Source organism: Bubalus bubalis, chromosome 5, assembly GCF_019923935.1.
Source record: "Bubalus bubalis isolate 160015118507 breed Murrah chromosome 5, NDDB_SH_1, whole genome shotgun sequence".
NCBI classification, from domain to species: Eukaryota; Metazoa; Chordata; class Mammalia; order Artiodactyla; family Bovidae; genus Bubalus; species Bubalus bubalis.
In genome coordinates, this window is record NC_059161.1 from 80363152 (window position 1) to 80382623 (window position 19472).

Consider the following 19472-nt stretch of genomic DNA (forward strand, 5'->3'; position numbering starts at 1 on the left):
TATTTTCAGACTACTTTGAATAATGCCAATATGAACATTCATGTATTGATACTAGTTTTTGTGTAAATCTATATCTTCATTTGTTTTGAGTCTATCCAGAGAGAAGGAAAAGTAGAACCATGTGCCTCACCCTTTCTCACATTTATTTCCATATATCATCATGCTGCCTGTCTGGGAGGCTATTGTATGATCCCATTTAACAGATTAAAACACTGAGGCTCAGAGGGAGGCCTGAAAGCACCAAATGCTGGAGCTGAAATATGAACCCAGTCTAGGGTTCTTTCCAACACAGCACAGTGAATACCTCTCAGATAGTCAGCAATGACTCTCCAAGAACTTTGAAACATGTGAATTTTGAAAAGCAACATAAAGTGAAGAGTCAGTCTAAACTCCTAATTAGGTGCTGGCTAGTGGAATGGCCCCTCTCCTCCTATGGGGCCCTGGGAGCCTATCAGAGAGCCTTCCACACACAGGGTTTCCTACTGATTTGTCTGACTGAAGCCCTGCCCAGCAGGGATGGAACCAGAGTCAAAACACTAAGTATGCACCCCATCATACTGAGGAGAAAACATTCCCGGGAAATAATTCTGGGGAAAGACTGGACAGGAGACCTTTTTCTGGCTTCAGCTCATTCTCTCAGCTCCAGTTTTATCCGAAAGCTAATTCCCTGATCTTAAGAAGAATACCAATATTCTATTCAAATCTGCCTTGACCATCTATCCTGAGTCTAAAACACTTTCACCAGAGAACACTGGGTGTGTGAAAAGACTCTGCACTAAGCACATTTTCTGAAGTCAGGATGGATGGAAAAATAGGTTCTGGCCTGGGTTCCTGGGTTCCTCAGTGATCCCACCCAAAAGTTCCAAATTCCAGGCCAGGACAACAAACAGGAGCTTTCCAGAAGTATCCAACTATACCTAAGAGCCATCCATTCTATCCAGCTGATCAGATGGAGTGGGAGACATAGTGGAACCCTCCAGTTGCTGGATTTTTCCATTTCAATCATAGCCCCTGACCCAAGGGTTTAAGAGATTCCATCTAGGGCTTAAAATTACTCCTGGTGAATAATAGAGCTCAAGAAACATTTGCTGAATGCTGAATTTTCAGTGTAATATAGTAATTGTACAAGAGTACAACAATAGGAAAAAGTCTAGCAATGCTTTATTGTTTATTTAGAACTCATTTAAGTCTCACAGCATTGCTGGTGAAGTAAGCGTATTTTTCCTTTTTTCAGAGCAGGAAACTGTGGCTCAGGGCAGCATGTGGATCTGCTCAGAGAAGGGATCCAGATCCAGAAGAAGCTGCCCAGCTCAGCCCTGTTGCCTGGGGCTCAGGGTCCCCCTGCTGGCAGCCCAAAGCCTGGGTGTTGGTTGAGGAGCTGCGGAGTGCCGGCTTCCTCACTGAGCCTGCTCTGAGCTAGAGTTCCGAAGGCTGGGAGGAGGCTCAAGGCTAGGGGGACGATTGAATACACTATAAAAGGCTTCAGGTGGGACATTGCACGGTAAAACAGATCAGACCTGTGGGAGACAGCCTGTGTCTAGTCCCTTCTCTCTCCAAGCTTTGACCCGGATCTCCTCTGGAGAGCCCACCCAGAGGGAATGAAGAGACTGCTCTCCTTTATTCTTCTTTCTCCAGGCAGAGCTGTTTAAAGCAGCCCAAAAAGATGGGATGGTTCCTACTTAGCAAAATCTCTAGAGAGGAGGGTTTTCTAGCTTCTTCTACTTTCCCACCCACCTCATCCAGCAGCTGCCAGTTCCAACAGTGAGAAAGCCTAGCTTAGAGGCATCCACCTTTTATTTCTCCTGGAAATGTGGGTCTGCTGGCTTTCTGCTGGATATTTTGTTAATTCAATCCTCCTCAAGGGTTATGAGTTTATTTGTAATGTCAAAAAAAATTGGCATCAAATTTCACTTCTGTCCCTTCTTAGTGTCTGACTTTGAGCATATTGCTTAACCAAGAAACTTCATTTTTCTCACCTATAAAATAGGCCTTACTTTCATAATGGGCTGTTGGGATGATTCATTGATACATCATTAAATCAATAGCACTATGCATATAGTGACTTCAGTAAATATTATTAATAATGATTATTTTCATAATTCTTTTACCTTTCTTATTTTGTCACTCTACTTAAGAGGAATGGGGTGAGGGGTACAGTAGGCAGGTAGGAGTTATGGAAAGGAAAGTGTGGAGAGCCCAGTCATGTGCTTGAAATGTCCGCCATCCAGCCACCTCCTTGTGCTCCGACCCCTTGTCTGCCCGGGCAGGGGTGGCAGCTGCCCCGTCCGCCTGCCCGGGCCCTGGTCCAGCCAAGGGACTGGCTGCTGCTGGAACGGCCCGAATGTCCTGGGTTTAGAGCTAGGTAGAGGACAGCTGGGGACGGGGGAGAAGGGCGACGGGGCAGATAAGGAACACTCTTCTCTCTCATTATGTCCACCTACCCTGCAACTTTGTAAGCTTTCCAGGTCAGCCTGGGACCTCTGACCTCAAGCCTGCTCCACCCTGGGGGTAGGACTGGAGGAGTTCCCCCTCTTTCCCTCCCTTGTTCTCTGCCCTCTCTTGCCTCCTCCCCCATGGCTAAGCCCACTCACCCCACTCCCACGCCCCTGCTCCCTCCCCATCCCATGTGCTGCTCAGCTGTCACTGGCCCTCAGCTAGGCACTCTGCCTGCCTGTACCCCTTATGAATCGCCACCATTCACACGCTGGCTCCAGAGTCTCCATCTGTCTCACTGGGTGTGAATAGTAGGGCTATGTGGCCTCATCTGTTGTCCTCCATCTGGAATCCAGGGCAAGAGGCTAAACTTCAAAATCCCCAACTTTCACCTGCCAGGATTGAGGTAGGCAGCACTGGCTGAAAGGCAGAGTCTGAGTTAGGGGCACCCTCATCTCCTGGAAGAGCAGGCCTGGTTCTTCTCTATTCTAGACCCACCAACACTGACTGAAACAAACTGCCAATGCAGTGTGAAAAAAAGCAAGACGCCCACTCTTCTCAAAAGGATACTTGCATATTTAATAGCATTCTCTTATTACATTTCATTTATTTGTAGCCAGGACCTGAATCAGGGGTTTCAGTGTATAATGTAAACAGAAAGACACACAGTGGCAATATTTTTTAAATGAATTTTTTTGTTATATAAGCAATATGTAAATGTTCTTTCCTTGAATAGAAAAATGAAACCATTGCATTTCAGATTCAGATTTCCTTTGATCAGTCTCCTAAATCCAGACTATTTCCCCTCAACACAGAGGTAACCACTGTTACCAGCTTGAATATATATTTGCCTAATATATACATAGAAAACATATAATTCTGTCATGTGGACTTGGATTTTGCTATTATTTTTTACATAAATTGCAAACCACAAATATTTCACAACTAAATTCACTAAAAAAAGGTCATATCTAAACCAGTACATATAGATTTATATCATGATATTCTTAGAATAGACATATCATGGTTCATTTAGCCACCTCCTTGTTGACAGATATCCAGGTTCTGTCATTTTCTCTCATTATAAACATTGTATTCTGTCACATGCTTGAGCCTTCTCCAACCTTGTCCTGCCTGGTCCTATGTTCCTACCCCTTGTAAAGGGGAAAATTTATCATTTATACTGTTTTAAGTGTGCAAAAATAGTAGAAGTGTTCTTAAGAACTCTATATAACACATTTTTAGTAATTTAAAAACCCTAGGTCCCATTAAAATGATTTCTACATCCAGTTGGGGACAAATCACTGCTCTAGGAAAGACAGTGCACCCAAGGAGGTAGAAGGAGTTTCAAAAGAGAATGAAGAGAGTAGAAAGGGAAAGAAAGTGAACAGGAAAGAGTAAGAAAGAGAAAGATGTAAAAGAACATGTATACAATAGCGCTCTCTGCAACAGAGTAAAATTGGAAATGTCTAGCAGAAAAGAAACAAATAAAACTTGTCATATATATTCACCAGAATATTATGTAGCATTAAAATAATAATTTGAAGACTGTGTAAGAGTATGAAAAAGCTTCTGATATTAAGTTAAAAAGTAATCTATAGGACATTTCACCTCAAAACAATGAATTTCATCTTTTTCTCAAGTGCACATGGAACCTTCTCCAGGATAGATCACATCTTGGGCTATAAATCTAGCCTTGGTAAATTTAAAAAAATTGAAATCATTCCAAACATCTTTTCAGATCACAATGTGGTAGGATTAGATGTCAACTACAGGAAAAAAACTATTAAAAATTCAAACATAAGGAGGCTAAACAACACGATTCTGAATAACCAACAAATCACAGAAGAAATAAAAAGAAATCAAAATATGCATAGAAATGAATGAAAATGAAAACACAACAACCCAAAACCTATGGGATTCAGTAAAAGGGGATTCAGTAAGGGGAAGGTTCATAGCAATACAAGCTTACCTCAAGAAACAAGAGAAAAATCAAATAAATCAAGTAAACCTGGCTCTATACCTAAAGCAACTAGAAAAAAAAGAAATGATGAACCCCAGGGTTAGTAGAAGGAAAGAAATCATAAAAATTAGGGCAGAAATAAATGGAAAAGAAACAAAGGAGACCATAGCAAAAATCAACAAAGCTAAAAGCTGGTTCTTTGAGAAGATAAATAAAATAGACAAACCATTAGCCAGACTCAACAAGAAACAAAGGGAGATGAATCAAATCAATAAATTTAGAAATTAAAATGGAGAAATCACAACAGACAACAAAGAAATACAAAGGATCATAAGAGACTAGTATCAGCAATTATATGAAAATAAAATGGACCAATTGGAAGAAATGCACAAATTCTTAGAAAAGTATAACTATCCAAAACTGAACCAGGAAGAAATAGAAAATCTTAACAGATGCATCACAAGCACAGAAATCAAAACTGTAATCAGAAATCTTCCAGCAAACAAAAGCCCAGGACCAGACAGCTTCACAGATGAATTCTACAAAAAATTTAGAGAAGAGCTTATACCTATCCTACTCAAACTCCTCCAGAAAATTGCAGAGGAAGGTAAATTGCCAAACTCATTCTATGAGGCCATCATTACCCTAATACCAAAACCAGACAAAGATGCCACAAAAAAGAAAACTACAGGCCAATATCACTGATGAACATAAATGCAAATGTCCTTAATAAAATTCTAGCAAACAGAATCCAACAACATATTAAAAAGATCATACATCATGACCAAGTGGGCTTTATCCCAGGGATGCAAGGATTCTTCAACATTTGCAAATCGATCAATGTGATACACCACATTAACAAAGTGAAAGACAAAAACCATATGTTATCTCAATAGATGCAAATAAAGCCTTTGACAAAATTCAACATCCATTTATGATAAAAACCCTCCAGAAAGCATAGAAGGAACATACCTCAACATAATAAAAGCCATATATGATAAACCCACAGCAAATATCTTCAATGGTGAAAAATTGAAAGCATTTCCCCTCAAGTCAGAAACAAAACAAGGGTGACCACTCTCACCACTACTATTCAACATAGTTTTGGAAGTTTTAGCCACAGAAATCAGAGAAGAAAAAGAAATAAAAGGAGTCCAGATTGGAGAAGAAGAAGTAAAACTCTCAAGTTTGCAGATGACATGATCCTCTACATAGGAAACCCTAAAGACTCCACCAGAAAATTACGAGAGCTAATCAATGAATATAGTAAAGTTGCAGGATATAAAATTAACACACAGAAATCCCTTGCAGTCCTATACACTAACAATGAGGAAACAGAGAAATTATGGAAACAATTCCATTCACCATTGCAATGAAGAGAATAAAATATTTAGGAATAAATCTACCTAAAGAAACAAAACACCTATATATAGAAGGCTATAAAACACTGATGAAAGAAATCAAAGATGACAAATCAAATAAATGGAGAAATATACCATGTTCATAGATCGGAAGAATCAATATAATGAAAATGAGTATACTACCCAAAGCAATCTATAGATTCAATGTAATCTCCATCAAGCGACCAACGGTATTTTTCACAGAACTAGAACAAATAATTTCACAATTTGTATAGAAATACAAAAAAAACTCGAATAGCCAGAGCAATCTTGAGAAAGAAGAATGGAACTGGAGGAATCAACCTGCCTGACTTCAGGCTATACTACAAAGCTACAGTCATTGACAGTATGGTACTGGCACAAAGACAGAAATATAGATCAATGGAACAAAATAGAAAGCCCAGAGACAAATCCACACACCTATGGACACCTTATCTTTGACAAAGGAGGCAAGAATATACAATGGAGAAAAGACCATCTCTTTAACAAGAGGTGCTGTGAAAACTGGCCAACCACTTGTAAAAGAATGAAACCAGAACATTTTCTATCACCATACACAAAAATAAACTCAAAATGGGTTAAAGATCTAAATGTAAGGCTAGAAACTATAAAACTCCTAGAGGAAAACATAGGCAAAACACTCTCTGACATATATCACAGCATAATCCTTTATGACCCACCTCCCAGAATATTGGAAATAAAAGCAAAAATAAACAAATGGGACCTAATTAAACTTAAAAGCTTTACACAATGAAGGAAACTATAAGCAAGGTGGAAAGACAGCCTTGAGAATGGGAGGAAATAATGGCAAACAAAGCAACTGACCAAGAATTAATCTCAAAAATATACAAGCAGCTCCTGAAGCTCAATTCCAGAAAAATAAACGATTCAATCAAAAAGTGGAACAAAGAACTAAACAGATATTTCTTCAAAGAAGACACACAGATGGCTAACAAACACATGAAAAGATGCTCAACATCAGTCATTATCAGAGAAATGCAAATCAAAACCACAATGAGGTACCATCTCATGCCGGTCAGAATGGCTGCTATCAAAAGGTCTACAAACAATAAATGCTGGAGAGGGTGTGGAGAAAAAGGAACCCTCTTACACTGTTGGTGGGAATGCAAACTAGTACAGTCGCTATGGAGAACTGTGTGGAGATTCCTTAAAGACTGGAAATAGAACTGCCTTATGATCCAGTAATCCCACTGCTGGGCATACACACTGAGGAAACCAGAACTGAAAGAGACATGTGTATCCCAATGTTCATCGCAGCACTGTTTATAATAGCCAGGGCATGGAAGCAACCTAGATGTCCATCAGCAGATGAATGGATAAGAAAGCTGTGGTACATATACACAATGGAATATTACTCAGCCATTAAATAGAATACATTTGAGTCAGTTCTAATGAGATGGATAAAACTGGAGCCTATTATACAGAGTGAAGTAAGTCAGGAAGAAAAACACTAATTCAGTATACTAATGCATATATATGGAATTTAGAAAGATGGTAATGATAACCCTATATGTGGGACAGGGAAGGAGACACAGATGTATAGAACAGTCTATTGGACTCTGTGGGAGAAGGTGAGGGTGGGATGATTTGGGAGAATGGCATTGAAACATGTATATTATCATATGTGAAACAGATCACCAGTCCAGGTCCAATGCATGAGACAGGGTGCTCAGGGCTGATGCACTGGGATGACCCTGAGGGATGGGATGGGGAGGTAGGTGGGAGGGGGGTTCATGATGGGGACATATGGACACCCATGGCTGATTCATGTCAATGTATGGCAAAACCACTACAATATTGTAAAGTAATTAGCCTCCAATTAAAGTAAATAAATTTTAAAAAAGTTGAAAAGTAGACTATAAAATTAAAACCATATAATAATAACCACCATGTAAAATGATGCAGACATATTAAGATGGAAAGGGAATACAGACAAAACAATTTGATTTGTTATAGTAACAGAATTGTGGGTATACTATTATTATTGCTTACTTACATTAATATTGTCATAACAGTATTTTGGGCATATTTGATGTTAAATAGCAACAAAAAGAAGAAAGGAAAATAAATAAAATGAAAATGGTGAAGAAGAGAGGGAGAGAAGGGCATGGGAGATGAAATAGGAAAGGAGAAGAGAGGTGAGGAGAGAAGGATTGGAGTCATGTTTTGAAGGCTGGGCCATCTTTAGCCATAGAAGCAATGTCAGCGATAGTGTTGACTCAGGCTCTTCCAGGCTCCTTGGATGGAAAACAGTTTCCACTGTACACAGATGTTTACCTTCCACCCTCTTTTCTTTGATATTTTTTAAAGCCAGTGAAGAAGTTAGGGATACCAAGCACAGGATTTTAAAGAACTCAGATTCTAGTGTCTAGAGAGAGATGAGGGCACAGGTGTGTGAGCAAACAATTATAGACAGTCAACAAAAGCTCAAATAGAGGTCTGATATTCTGTAGGCGGAGGTTGCAGTGTCCCAGAAGGCTTCACAAGCAAGGGACATTTGAGCTGCATTTCAAAGAGTGGGCAGGAGATTATCAGACAGAGAAAAGGGCGCAGCATTCTAGGCAGAAGGCACAAGTGCAAAGGCACCAGGGCCTAAACACACACACTATCATTCAGCATAGTTAAACTTTGGGTTTGGGAGAAACATAGGTAAGAGATGAGGCCTTGAATTTATTCTAAGGGCAATGGGAAGCATTAAAACATTTAATCAGAGCAACATCATACTCTAATTTGTGCTTTATGATGACCATTGCGGCAATGAGCAAACTGGGTGGCAGTAAGACAAAGTGGAGAAGGAGCATAAATGAGGGCATCACTGCAAGAGTTCTGATGAGAAAGAGTGAGACCCTAAACTGGGGCAATTAATGGGATAAGAGTAGAGGAATTAACCCATGAAATTTTTATGTAGAAATAATAAAACTTTATCCATTAATTCATTCAGTGAGCAACTTCTGAGTTGCTGTTGACAGCTCAGTCGTGTCCGACTCTTTGAGACTCCATGGACTGCAGCACACCAGGACCCCTGCCCACCACCAACTCCTGGAGCCACCCAGACTCTGTGGCCCCACGGACCGCAGCACTCCAGGCCCCCCCTGCCCACCACCAACTCCTGGAGCCACCCAGACTCTGTGGCCCCACGGACCACAGCACACCAGGCCCCCCTGCTTACCACCAACTCCTGGAGCCACCCAGACTCTGTGGCCCCATGAACCACAGCACACCAGGCCCCCCTGCTTACCACCAACTCCTGGAGCCACCCAGACTCTGTGGCCCCATGAACCACAGCACACCAGGCCCCCCTGCCCACCACTAACTCCTGGAACCACCCAAACCCACGTCCATCACATCAGTGATGCCATCAAGCCATCTCATCCTCTGTCGTCCCCTTCTCCTCCCACCCTCAATCTTTCCAGCACCAGGGACTTTTCAAATGAGTCAGCCCTTCGCATCAGGTGGCCAAAGTATTGCAGTTTCAGCTTCAACATCAGTCCTTCCAATGAACACCCAGGACTGATCTCCTTTGGGATGGACTGGTTGGATCTCCTTGCAGTCCAAGAGACTCTCAAGAGTCTTCTCCAACACCACAGTTCAAAAGCATCAATTCTTCGGTGCTCAGCTTTCTTTATGGTCAAACTCTCACATCCATACATGGCTACTGGAAAAACCATAGCTTTGACTAGACAGAACTTTGTTGGCAAAGTAATGTCTCTGCTTTTTAATATGCTGTCTAGGTTTGTCATACCTTTTTTCCCCAAGGAGCAAGCATCTTTTAATTTCATGGCTGCGGTCACAATCTGCAGTTATTTTGGAGCCCCCTCCAAAATAAAGTCTATCACTGTTTCCATTGTTTCTCTATGTATTTGCCATGAACTGATGGGACTGGATGGCATGATCTTAGTTTTCTGAATGTTAGTTTTAAGTCAGCTTTTTCACTCTCCTCTTTCACTTTCATCAAGAGGCTTTTTAGTTCTTCTTCACTTTCTGCCATAAAGGTGGTATCATCTGCATATCTGAGGTTATTGATATTTCTCCCGACAATCTTGATTCTAGCTTGTGCTTCATCCAGTAGTAATGCTCCAACTATCATACAGTTCTTATTCACATGCTAGCAAGGTTATACTTATAATATTTCAAGCTAGACTTTCAGAAGTAAATGAATTGAGAACTTCCAGATGTACAAGCTGGCTTTAGAAAAGGAAACCAGAGATCAAATTCCCAACATTAATTGGATCATGGGGAAAGCAAGGGTATTCCAGAAAAACCATCTACTTCTACTTCATTGACTACACTGAAGCCTTTGTGTGGATCACAGCAAACTGTACAAAATTCTTAAAGAGATTGGGAATACCAGACCACTTACCTGTCTTCCAAGAAACTTGTATGTGGGTCAAGAAGCAACAGTTAGAACCTGACATGAAAAAACTGACTGGTTCAAAACTGGGAAAGGAGTACAAGCTGTATATTGTCACCCTGCTTATTTAACATATATACAGAGCACATCACGTGAAATGACAGACTGGATGACTCACAAGCTGTAGTCAAGCTTGCTGGGAGAGATATCAACAACCTCAGATATGCAGATGATACCACTCTAATGGCAAAAAGTGAAGAGGAACTAAAGAGCCTCTTGAGAGCGTGAGAGAGGAGATAAAAACCTGGCTTAAAACTCAACATTCAAAAAATAGATCATGGCACCCAGTCCCTTCACTTCATGGCAAGTAGATGGGGAAAAAGTGGAAACAGTGACAGATTTTCTTTTCTTGGGCTCCAAAATCACTGCAAAGCATCTACTTCTGCTTTATTGACTATGCCAAACCCTTTGACTGTGTGGATCACAACAAACTGTGGAAAATTCTTAAAGAGATGAGAATATCAGACCACCTGACCTGCCTCCTGAGAAATATGTATGCAGGTCAAGAAGCAACAGTTAGAACCAGACATGGAACAACAGACTGGTTCCAAATAAGGAAAGGAGTACGTCAAGGCTGTATACTGTCACTCTGGTTATTTAACTTATATGCAGAGTACATCATGTGAAATGCCAGGCTGGATGAAGCACAAGCTGGAATCAAGATTGCTGGGAGAAATATCAATAACCTCAGATATGCAGATGATACCACCCTTATGGCAGAAAGTGAAGAGGAACTAAAAAGCCTCTTGATTAAAGTGAAAGAGGAGAGTGAAAAAATTGGCTTAAAACTCAACATTCAAAAAACTATGATCATGGGATCCAGTCCCATCAGTTCATGGCAAATAGATGGGGAAACAGTGGAAACAGTGAGAGACTTTATTTTGGAGGGCTCCAAAATCACTGCAGATGATGACTGCAGCCTTGAAATTAAAAGACACTTGCTCCCTGGAAGAAAAGTTATAACCAACCTGCTGCTGCTGCTGCTAAGTCGCTTCAAGCGTGTCCGACTCTGTGAGACCCCAGAGACGGCAGCCCACCAGGCTCCCCCGTCCCTGGGATTCTCCAGGCAAGAACACTGGAGTGGGTTCCCATTTCCTTCTCCAATAACCAACCTAGGAAGCATATTAAAAAGCAGAGACATTACTTTGCCAACAAAGGTTCACCTAGTCAAAGCTATGTTTTTTCCAGTAGTCATGTATAGATGTGAGAGTTGGACTATAAAGAAAGCTGAGCACCAAAGAATTTATGCTTTTGAACCATGGAGAAGACTCTTGAGAGCCCCCTGGACTGCAAGGAGATCCAACTAGTCCATCCTAAAGGAAACCACTCCTGAATGTTCATTGGAAGGACTGATGCTGAAGCTGAAACTCCAATACTTTGGTCACCTGATGCAAAGAACTGACTGCTTTGAAAAGACCATGATGCTGGGAAAGATTGAAAGCGGGAGGAGAAGGGGCTGGCAGACAATGAGATGGTTGGATGGCATCACCAACTTAATGGGCATGATTTTGAGTAAACTCCGGGAGTTGGTAATGGACAGGAAGGCCTGGTGTGCTGCAGTCCATGGGGTCACAAAGAGTTGGACACTGAGCGACTGAACTGAAAATCACTTGGACGGTGACTGTGCTGTGCTAAGTTGCTTCAGCTGTGTCTGACTCTTTGGGACCCTATGGAGTGTAGCCCACCAGGCTCCTCTGTTCATTGGATTCTCTAGGCAAGAATAAAGGAGTGGGTTGCCATGCCCTCCTCCAGGGGATCTTCCTGACTCAGGGATCGAACCTGTGTCTCCTTCATTGGCACTAGTGCCACTTAACCACTAGTTCCACATGGGAAGCCCCATGGCAGTGAATACAGCCATGAAATTTAAAAACTCTAGCTTCTTAGAAGAAAAGCTGTGACAAACCTAGACAATATATTTAAAAGCAGAGACATCACCTTGACGACAAAAGTCCATATAGTCAAAGCTATGGTTTCCTCCAGTAGTCATGTACGGATGTGAGAGTTAGATCATAAAGAAGGCTGAGCACCAAAAAACTGATGCTTTCAAATTGTGGTGCTGGAGAAGACTCCTAAGAGTCCCTTGGACTGCAAGGAGATCAAATCAGTGAATCCTAAAAGAAATAAACCCTGATACTCATTGGAAAGACTGATGTTAAAGGTGAAGCTCCAAATACTTTGGTCATCTGACTCATTGGGAAAACCCTGATGGTGGGAAAGACTGAAGGCAAAAGAAGGGGCAGAGAGTCAACTGGTTAGCATCACTGACTCAATGGACGTGAATTTCAGCAAACTCTGGAAGATAGTGGAAATCAGAGGAACCTGGCATGTTGCAGATCATGGGGTCACAAAAAGTCAGACCTAACTTAGCAATTGAATGACAAGTCAGTCAGTGATCAAATAGAGTGTCTTAAGAGAGAAAGTTGGATGGGTAGACAGCCAGTTACAGACCAATGAGGGAGAAGGCTTGAGAGACTAGGAATCAATGGGCTATGAGAAGGGAGGGAGGAGAGTTCTAGGATGACTTCCCGGTTTCCTTCTCAGAGGTTGTGTGGATCCAGTGGCTGACATGAGGAGCTCAGGGTAAGGGTGTGTCTGGAGGCACACGGTCATTTTGATTTGGGTCTCTTCATTTCCTTGAGAAAGGCCAGTTGTGGCTTAGGGAGCTTGTTATCGCCTTCCCAATTATATGAATTTATGGAAGGCACCTAGAAAAGTCCCTGTCACACAGTAAGTGCTCAGTAACTGTTAAATGAAGAAAACAAGTAAGAAGTGCAGAGACTTAAAGCAAGATTCATATATACCATGCTGCCTGTTCATAAGATCAAGACCAGTGTGTGGCCCACTGACTCTGAAAGGCAGTATACCAGAAACTTCTGACAGAACTGAACCTCAGCCTCCCAAAAAGAGGTTATTAAAGAGAGTGTGAATATAAACATGCAAAAATAGAGCTCACTGTTTGTAGCCTGGTCTCCTGCAAAGAAAAGCATAGATGGGGCAGAGGGATCTCAGCAGTTTATTCCCATCAAAAGGCATTTGCATTGCATCATTTGTTTGAAGAATGCATACTGTGAACTTCGAAAATCACCTCATTGCTTGATACCATGGAGGAAGTGACCAAAGTTGTAAATTTTCTTTGTTCTTGTGCTTTTATTATTGCTAGTTTACTGAAATTTTAGAAGATGAAACATAGTATGGAAATATTATTTATATTGATGCTGTTGGGTAGTGAAGTCATGGAAAATTTGCTTGAAAGGTTTACTGAACTGCTTTTCCACCACAGGGAATTAAAAAGCTTTAAAGGACTCAACTCTTCAGATCTCAGGCAACTCATGTCTTCTGTATGTGACAAGACTTGTAAACACTCTGATCCTGAAAGCGAAACATTGCTGAGGGATTGGATGGAGGAAGTATTCATGTTGACCTTAAGCTGGATGTGTGGACTAAGTGACTGACCACTGGAACCTGCTTTCATTTCTTATTGCTTCAGTACTCTGAGCACAATGAAATCTTTACCAGTTGAGCCACAAGGGAAGCCCAATGAAATCACCAGCAATAAAGAAATGCAGTGCTATTTGATGGACATAAAGTCACATTTCAGGAGACATTCTCAGATTTTGATATGAATGGTATGAAATTTGGTATGAATTTTGTTATGTTATATATATATATGTTATATATATTATATATGTTATATATATATGCTATGTTATATGTGTATATATATATAAGAAACCTCTTTTTAAATTTGTATAGAGAAGGGGAAAAAATCTAATACTTGTTGGGTTTCCTCCTGCCGCTTAAGAGAGATAAAAAAATGTCTGACACTTGCAGCCTATTTCCTCTGTTTGGAGACCCCTGGCCTTCCTGTCTGTTACCCTCATATATATATATATATATATATAACCATTTTGAAATTAATATCTATTGAGTGCTTATATGTTCCAGGCACTAGTCTAGGTGTTTTACATGTACTAATTCATTCAAACCTCACAACAAACCTATGTAATAATTTCTAGCATTGTTCTCATTTCACAAATATTAAAATGGAGACACAGTATGACTAAGAAGAAAGATCTTTAAGTAGGGGAATCCAGACTCTAACTCTGGCAGTCTGACTTCTGTGCTCTTAACCACTCTGTGTAAACTTGAAGATGTAGCTAAATCACCAAACATCAACCCTGTCAGTGGGGCTTCATTTCCATGGAACTGATTATAGTGAAAGTTAATCACACTCACCAAGAAAATCAATTTTCCTAGAATTATAGAAAGCACTGGATAAATTCCAGAACTTAAAATATCCTACTATGTGGTCTGACTTAGCAATACTTGAGTGCATTTTCTTTTTCTAAAGAAACGATTGAGGTCAGTGCTGAGAACCCTCATTAGTGAGTAAATCTGGATCCTGTGTTGAGATATGACTTACTGGAGCACCCTCTACAACTCCATTTGTTATATACCTGTCCTCATGGACTTCATCAATCCTCTTAAAATCAACCCACATTTAGCATAGGCCCATAAGAGTGCACTTTGTATAAATTATTAATCTAACTGCTTTTATATTGCTTTTGTGTTGTTGTTAAATTGTCCAGTTAGCTTTGCTGTTGTTGTTATCTTTTAAATTATGGACTTCATGTTCTGAAGTATAGCACAGTAGTTTAGTGATTGATCCTCTCATTAAAGAAAACTAAAAATACTGGACAAAATAAATAATTGAAAACTCTTTTTAGATGCACTAATAGATTGGGGAAAAAATTACAGGTAAATTCAGAAGCCTTAAAATCACATAAAAACCAGAAAGATAAACCTGTACTAATGTCAGCATTTATAATGAGTTTCAGTTTTCACATATCTTGCAAGACATAGAGGGTTTAATGGTAAAGAGACTAATAGGAGTCTACACTCCCAGTATAAATCCATAACCTAGAGCCCAAAGGCTACAATTCATTACAAGGGTGAATTAAAAATAAATCAGTGTCATGCCCAGCTGCCTTAAATCTGGCACTAAATAGAGAGAAGAAAAGCATTTCTTTTGAGAATTAATAACTACCAGGTAGACCTTGTGCAGATTGTGGCCCACAATTCACACTATCCTGGGGGTTCAAAAAATCTAAAGCCAAACATTTATTTTTTTGTATGATCCTGAGCTAGCAATGTCCTCAGGTGCTTGGCAATAGCAAATAGAAAACATCCCAGAGGAAAGTGATTTCAATCCAAGCCTCAGGGATTTCCCACAGATACAGGTTTAAGAAACATGAGCTTACCAAAAAATCACAAAACACAAAGAAACAAGATACCATGAGTGAGGTCCCATAAGGGAAAAAGTAGAGGACATATAGTGGTTCACAACCTAGGGCAACTTTGCCCTCCAAGAGACATTGTTGGTTGTCACAGCTAGGAGGGGACTGTGTATGCCCTTGGCATCTAGTGTGCAGAGCCCAGTTGCTGTCAAACACTCTCTAAGGTGCAGGACAATCTTCTACAATAAAGTCTTCTCTGGCTCGAGATGTCAATAGTGTTAACACTGAGAAACCCTGAGAGAGCACAATCATGCCTGCTGCTAAGTCACTTCAGTCGTGTCCAACTCTGTGCAACCCCATAGACGGAACCCCACCAGGCTCCTCTGTCCTTGGGATTCTCCAGGCAAGAACACTGGAGTGGGTTGCCATTTCCTTCTCCAATGCATGAAAGTGAAAAGTGAAAGTGAAGTCGCTCAGTCGTGTCTGACTCTTAGCAGCCCCATGGACTACAGCCTACCAGGCTCCTCCATCCATGGGATTTTCCAGGCAAGAGTACTGGAGTGGGGTGCCATCGCCTTCTCTGGAATCATGCCTACAAGGTTGGATCTGAAAAAACATATATAATATGTATAAACTTAAGGAAAATTAAAATATCCAAAAACAGCGAAGGAATATATTATCAAGCAGATTTGAAGAGCCAAATAAAATTTTTTTAAATGAATTAAGTAAAACAATTGAACTAAAAAATTCAGTGGAACAAACATTCTGAAAAATAGCCTAGAATTATCTAGTAAAATTAAAGATATACATAGTCTGTGACCCAACAATTCCACTCCTAGTACATAGCCTTGAGAAATTCATGCACATGTGTTTCAATATGCATTGTTGAAAATATGCCTCCATAAAAAGGGGAAAAGACTAATCCAGATATCCATCAAAAACAGAATAAAAGGTGTAATATTTTCATGAACTGTACTGCCTCAAAGCATGGAAAGTAAGTGACCCACAGGTACAAACATGGATTAATTTTCAAATATTATGTTGAATAAAAGATATAAGACCCCGAATATAGAGTATTACATTAAAACAGACAAACAAAAATGGATATAGGTGGTAAAACTGTAAAGAAAAGCAAAGAAATTATTAGACTAAAGCCAGAGTGATGATCATCTCTGGTGGAGGAAGTGGTGGTTGAGGATCAGGAACAGAGACAGAAATTCTGGACTTTGGTAAAGTTCCATTTCTAGGGTGATTACTTAGTATTTGTTTCATAATTAATTGTTAAGCTGTGAAAGTGAAAGTTTTGGTCCCTTGGTTGGGTCTGACTCTCTGGCCCCATGAACTGTAGCCCTTCAGGCTCCTCTGTCTATGGAATTCTCCAGGAAAGAACACTGGAGTGGGTTCTCATTTCCTTCTCCATTTATATTTTGCACTTTTCTGAATTGTGTTACATTTTCTCAATTTAAAAAAAAAGTTTGAAAAAGACGTTTGAAAAATGAAATGGACAGGTTAAACACCAGCTTAGGGAAAGCTGAAGTGAGATTTATGATATTGGAAGACAGATCTAAAGAAACTCTTCAGAACACAGTTCAGAGAGACAAAGAGATATAAAGTAGGAGAGAAAGATTGAACTGGAATTCTAAAGACATGAGACAAAGAGGGGCAGTATTTGAAGAGCTAAAAGCTGAAAATTTCTCAGAACTAAAGAACAAATAACTGACAAAATTGGGAAGCCCAGATAATCACAAGCAGTTTAAATAAAAAGTATATATACCTATAACATATATTGAAAATTTCATAATGTATAGATTTTTAAAAATGGCTCCACGTAGCTCTTGGTACTTGACCCAACTTCTGTCAAAATGTCTCCTGTTTCTGAATTTCTGTGCAAGCCCAGCATGAAGGGTAATCACACTACACCTTTAAGTACAGACAGGTCAGTCAAAGCATAGAACAACTCTGATGCTGAGTAGAATGCTTTGAACATTGAAACAGCCATCAAGACCAAAGGTATGGATGTGGTTACCATCATCCACATTTTGACCAAATACAGCAATGAAAAGAGACAGGATATTGCCTACCAGAGAAGGACCAAAAAGAAACTTGCATCAGCACTGAAGTCAGCCTTGTCCAGCCACCTAAAGATGGTGATTTGAGAACTATTGAAAACACTTGCTCAGTATTATGCTTCTGATTTGAAAGCCTCCGTGAAGGGGCTGGGGTGCAATGAGGACTCCCTGAGATTATTTGCTCAAGGACCAACCAGGAGCTACAGAAAATTAACAGAGTCTACAAGGGAATGTACAAAACTGATCTGGAGAAGGACATTATTTCTGAAACATCTGGTGACTTCTGCAAGTAGTCAGTTGCCCCTGTAAAGGGTAGAAGAGGAGAGGATGGCTCTGTCATTATGTACTAACTGACCAAGATACCTGCAGTCTCTACTGTACTAAAGAGAAGAGGAGAGAACTGATGTTCTTAAACATCGTGACCAAGCAGAGTGTGTGTCACCTCCAGAAAGTACTTGAAAGGTACAAGAGTTATGTCCCTTAGACATTTATAAACATAATGGCACCCCACTCCAGTCCTCTTGCCTGGAAAATCCCATGAGCAGAGGAGCCTGGTAGGCTGCAGTCCATGGGGTCACAAAGAGTCGGACACGACTGAGCGACTTCACTTTCACTTTTCACTTTGATGCATTGGAGAAGGAAATGGCAACCCATTCCAGTGTTATTGCCTGGAGAATCCCAGGGATGGGGAAGCCTGGTGGGCTGCCATCTCTGGGGTCGCACAGAGTTGGACAGGACTGAAGCGACTTAGCAGCAGCAGTAGAGAGCATAAAGAAAGCTGTGGTACATATACACAATGGAGTATTACTCAGCCATTAAAAAGAATACATTTGAATCAGTTCTAATGAGGTGGATGAAACTGGAGCCTATTATACAGAGTGAAGCAAGCCAGAAAGAAAAACACCAATACAGTATACTAACGCATATATATGGAATTTAGAAAGATGGTAATGACAACCCTGTATGCAAGACAGAAAAAGAGACACAGATGTATAGAACAGTCTTTTGGACTCTGTGGGAAGTGTGGGGGGGTGATTTGGGAGAATGACATTAAAACATGTATAATATCATATAAGAAACGAATCGCCAGCCCAGGTTAGATGCAGGATACAGGAAGCTTGGGGCTGCTGCACTGGGATGACCCAGAGGGATGGTATGGGGAGGGAGGTGGGAGGGGGGTTCAGGATGGGAATACGTGTACACCCGTGGCAGATGCATGTTGATGTATGGCAAAACCAATACAATATTGTAAAGTTAAAAAATAATAATAATAAATAAATAAAATAAATAACACTAGCAAACCTCAAAAAAAAAAAAAAAAAAAAAAAGAAAAGAAAGAAAGAAAGAAAGAGGTCAAAGGAGACTGGGAAGATGTTTTCCTAAACCTGGCCCAAGTATTCATAATAAATTCATGTATTTTGCTGTATATGACTCCATGAAGGGCAAGCCCTCATTATAAGGGCTTGATTAGAATCATGGTCTCCCACAATTACAAGCTGCTGTACTACTACATCCAGCAAGACACCAAGAGTGACTGCCAGAAAGTGCTCTATGCCTGTGTGTTGGGGATGACTTAAGCGTGAGATAGCATGAGCATCCAGAAGTGGTGTTCCTATGCTTCTAGCTAACAGTTCTAGAAAATCAGCTTGCTACAAACAGCCCCCTATGCCCATTCCCTGTGAGGATGATGTTAGTATTGCTCCCCTTGGCCCCAGCCTTATTTTAGTTGCCCAAGCATTTCCTGCCTTTCCTGTCTAGTCTTCCCTTTTATCCAAAAAAAAAAAAAAGAACATTCCAAGGAGTTGGAAATGCAATCTCTGATGTGAAACACTTTGCCTCTTGTGTACTATGTCATAATGTCATAAACAGATGGATAAAATAAATTTTTATTTTAAAAATTAAAGAGAAAATATATTAAAAGCAGTCAGCAAGAAAAAA

The 19472-nt window shown here is 40.4% G+C and overlaps 1 pseudogene; it reads left to right on the plus strand.

Moving 5' to 3' along the window:
• The first annotated feature begins 17327 nt into the window (after positions 1-17327).
• Positions 17328-19111, plus strand: LOC102404581 (annotated as a pseudogene).
• Positions 19112-19472: the final 361 nt, after the last annotated feature.